The following is a 4,655-nucleotide window of genomic DNA, read 5'->3' as shown; positions in this document are numbered from 1 at the left end:
CACACGCGCGCGCGCGCGCGTGCTCGCACAATGTATCTTAATCACACCTACTCTCAACTCTTCCCTACTACTCCCTTCCTAAGACCCAACACAGGCTCCTCCTACCTCGGTGTCCAGTTCTTTTCCTTTTTAATAACCCATTGAATCCAATTACTGCTGCCTGCATGCACATGGGACAGTGCACCTATCAGTAGCTGCACTGCAGCAGGAAACCGGCTCCCCCTCCCCCAGCAGCCATCCCGGGCCCACAGCTCCCCCCCAGAGGGAGGCCTCAGGAGCCCCTCCCGTATCTGCTGGAATGCTGCCTGGCTTGATCTGGGTCACAGTGGCTGTGGTTCACCAGTGCGACAGCCATAATGGGTCTGCAGCATTCACAGAACCCCTCCAATCTTCCAGCTTGTGCGTGCTTTGTCCTTCCCTTCCGTGATGCCCCCTGCTTTGTTAATGGACAGAGATGTTCCATTTAGAGGAGCATGCAACAGTCACTTATTTTAAGAACTTTGACCAGCCAGGAGTCTGTGCAGTGACTACTGCCCACTATGAACCTTTTTTTTTTTTTCCTGAGCAGGACTGAGAGCAGCACTGATCTCTGGGCATCAACATCAATATTTAGAAGACCTATGACATATTCATTTGACGGAGCAACAGAGTATGCTGTCGTACACACACACACACACACACACACACACACACACACACACACACGACCTCTCCAACCATGAGTTTTAGCCAGGTTTGGTTTACTTCACTAGGCATGAATCCCCTCCTGTAGAACAGGCCTCAGATCTACTAATGAAGCCATTGGTTACCCCATAACAGTCGCATCACTACGGTACTGCGGCTGTATCTTGCCAGCAACTTAGTACTGTAGCATCCAACATCCACCCCTGGATGAGTTACTGATGACTTTTCTCCCGCAGTGACCTGTGTGGCCTTTTGGCTGTGAGTTAGCCAGAAGGAGAGAAATTTCCAGGTCAGTTCCAACTTGATGTTTTGAATCTTCACAATACTACAGCTCCTCCTGCCTGCCGACTCCTGAGGTTACAAGCATACACCACCGTACTGTCTAGGTAGTGCTGGGGAAGGATCAAAGTCAGGACTTCATACCTGTTAGCCAAGGATGCTACCAACCGAGTCATATCCTCAACCTGTACCCTACCCCATTCTGAATGGGTCAGATACTGAGTAACGAAGCCACCTATTCAAACATAGCTTTGCCACTCAGCTATAGTCTCCACCTCCCCTTTCTGAGACAGGGTCTTCCTAAGCAGCCTTGGCTGGCCTCGAACTCACTATGAAGAGGAGGCCAGTCTCAAACTCCCAGAGATCTGCTTGCCTCTGCCTGCCAGCTACTGGGATTACAGGCATGTGCCATCAGGCATGGCTCCCATATTCTAATTAAGCTTCATTTCTTGTTATAATTATAGGTTCCCACATAGTTATAAGAAACAGGAGAGGGCCATTGTCCTCCTTACACACTTCCTCAGTAGAACCTACAGAGGCCTAGTACAACCACACCAGGATGTCGACACTGACACAGCCAATATAAGGAGGCTTTGGGTTTGTTTGTTCGTTGCCTTTTTGCTATTCCCCCACCCCTCCATGATGGCTTCAAAGTCAATATCCTCCTGCCTTGAGCTCCCAAGTGTTGGAATAAGAGCCATGTGCCACCGTGCTAACCTGCAGAACATCTCTGTCATTTGCAGAGTCCCTTAGACGCCAGGCTCACTCTCTCCCCCTTAGCACATCCTCTTCACTGTTGGCATCGAGCAGGGGGTTTATTACTATAATCTCTTCGTTTCACGAATGTTCTATGCACGGGGTCATGCATTGTGTAACCGTTTACAGTTGGCTCTCGTCACTGGGCATGGTTTTCTGGAGACTAGCTCAGACTGTTGTGTGCTTCCTTCTTACTGCTGAGTAATACGGTGTATCGTGACACAGATTGCTAAAGTTTGTTTAATCATTCTCAAGCTTCAAGGGCATTGGGATTGTTTTCTTTCCAGTTTTGCCTATTCCAAATAAAACTGATAATAGCATTTCTATACAGAGTTCTGTGTGCACTAGTCCCACTTTTACAACCAGCCCCGAGGGTAGGCTTGAGATTTATGGCTACCCTTTTTGTTTCTCTCCTTCCTTTGCTTTGCTAATAGCTCACATTTATGGCGTTCTGTTACATGCCAGACCCTGTTCTAAGAACTTTACAGGCATCACTTACTTCTCACAACTACTAACTCGGGTGTGAGCTAGTGTCTTCCCCACTGGGCAGATGTGGGAACTAATGACGAGAGGGGTACACAGCCAGTGTGTGCTAGAATCGAGCCTGAGTGACCTGGGCTGCCCCCTCAGCAGTCTGTTACACAGCCAGGCTCCAGTTGACCCAACTTCTTTCCTTATGGAGTAACTTAACCCAAGCCCTTCATTCCCGAGGATCTAAACTTGTAGTTGTTTGTTTCTGCTCCTTTAGGCTTCTGTTAACTTTAACTATCAGATACAGTACCTGGGAGTGTTGCTCTGTGTTGTATTCCCTTTCCTCCCTGACCCCATGAAAACACCTTTTCCTCTAAGTCATCAGTTCCCCCATTTAACATTTGTCCTCTTTTCTGCCTGATTACCCAATGGCTTAAAGAGCTTGGAAAAGCCAGGTAGTCCAATCAAGTTACTGCTCATCGGAGCAAATCTTTTTGGAGTGCTGTTCTAGTTTGCTTTCCACTGCTGTGATAAACACCTCTACCAAAAGCAACTTGAAAAAGATCAAGTCGCAATCTTGGTCCTTCACTGAGGGAAGCCAAGGGAGAAACTCAACCAGGGCAGGGACAAGGAGGCAGCAACTCGAGGAGACCATGGAGGAATGCTGCTCACTGACTTGCTCTCCAGGCTCAGAGAACTCATACTCCCAGGATCACCTGCCTAAGGGTGGAACTGCCCACAGTGGTGTGGGTCTTCCCATAGCAATCATTATTAGGAAAACAGGCCTACATGATGAAGGTATTTCATCATCTAGAGGTTGAGAGTTGAGGTACCCTCTTCCAAAATGACATCCTAGTTTGTGTTGACTTGACAAAAACAATCAAACAAAAAACCCTATCCATCACAGGTACCAAACCTATAAACCAGTAGACTCCCAAGTCATGGCCCACTAGCTAAACTGTCACAGCTGGGTCGTTATATGTGGCAGTCAGAGGCTCCACTTTGGCCTGCACCTCTTTCACCTGAGGTCCTGGGCTCATCATGTATTCTGAGAGGTAGGATAGCACAGAGGGTCATTGGTTCAGGCCATGTGTTCTGCTGTGGGCGCTCCAACCTCCCAAGGCTTGCAATCGCCAGTTTCTACAAAGCCAGCTATTTCTGAGTCTTGAGTACACCTTATGGGTCTTCATGGAATAGTTAAGAAGTTTGTACCTCAGAGCCAAGATGTCTGGGTTTGAAGAGCAGGTATCACTATTCCACTAACATCCATTGCCTTTGGACCATTTACAAAGGCCTGTCCGTGACTCGATTCCCATATCTGATGGGTTGCTATGAGGGTTAGAAGAAACCATACTTACAAAGCACTCTACATGCTGGGTGTCCTGGTTGGGCTTGTTTGTTTGCTTGTGTGTTTGTTTTGTTGTTTTCGACTTGACACAAGCTAGAGTCATCTGGGAAGAGGAACCCCAATTGAAAAACTTCTTCTACAGGCAATCTGAGGGGCATTTTCCTGACTGATGACTGTGGGAGGGCCCAGCCCACAGTGAGTGGCGTAACCTCTTAGTAGGTAGCTCTGGGTGGTATAAGAAAGCAGGCTGAGCAAGCCAGTAGTCCTCACTTCTCCAGGGCTTTAATTCCTGCCTTGGCTTTCTTTCCCCTGAAGATGGACTGCAACATGTAAGCCAAAAAAAAAAACAATCCCCCTTCCTAAGCTGCTTTTGGTAATGCAACCGCAAGACCACAGCAATGGAAAGCCAACTAAGACAGCCTCTGAACTAAGAGCCTTGGTCAGAAACCACAGAGCGTGGGACAACCGTAACCGCATGTGAAACACCACAGATGCCCACAGAAGATAAAGATGGCAGGTCCGTGGAGCAAGGCAAGCAAAGAAACTGAAGACACAACATTTCCTCGTAGAAGGAACACACATTTCCACACCTCCGCTGGAAGAGAGCCGGTGTAAGCAGCCCTTCACAGGCGGCAAGCTGGATTGGTAGCTTCTGTGCCAAGCCGACCTTCAGCACCAACCCCTCTGGGGTGACTTGGTAAGGGGTGTTCCATGCTGTAAAGGGGTATTGGCAACATAAAAGTCTAGGAGGAAATGAATGGCATCGTTGAAGCAGGTGTGTCTCTCCTGCTTGTCGGGAATGGCTTCCAGAAGGGCTGATGGGGGAGTGGCTCTCTAGCTTGGGATTCGCCCAGGAGCTCCATTCACAGGCCTTCTTCCCAGCCCCTCTTTTCCGAGCCCTCTGATCTCGCCGCACCCCAGTCTTTGTACCTAGCCAGAGCCTTTGCTCTGTGCTGTGTCAGCTCCAAGGCAGCACAGCCCCAGTAAAGACAAGCTCGGACTGGAATTTGCCCACTGCAGGATTTTCTGTCTCCACTAACTTCCAAGACCATCTCTCAAGGAATTAATCTTTTTTAAATGTATTTTATTTATATTTATGTGTCTCAGAGGGCATCAG

The sequence above is a fragment of the Rattus rattus genome, chromosome 3 (assembly GCF_011064425.1).
Source record: "Rattus rattus isolate New Zealand chromosome 3, Rrattus_CSIRO_v1, whole genome shotgun sequence".
NCBI lineage: Eukaryota > Metazoa > Chordata > Mammalia > Rodentia > Muridae > Rattus > Rattus rattus.
This window is presented reverse-complemented; position numbering follows the sequence as displayed.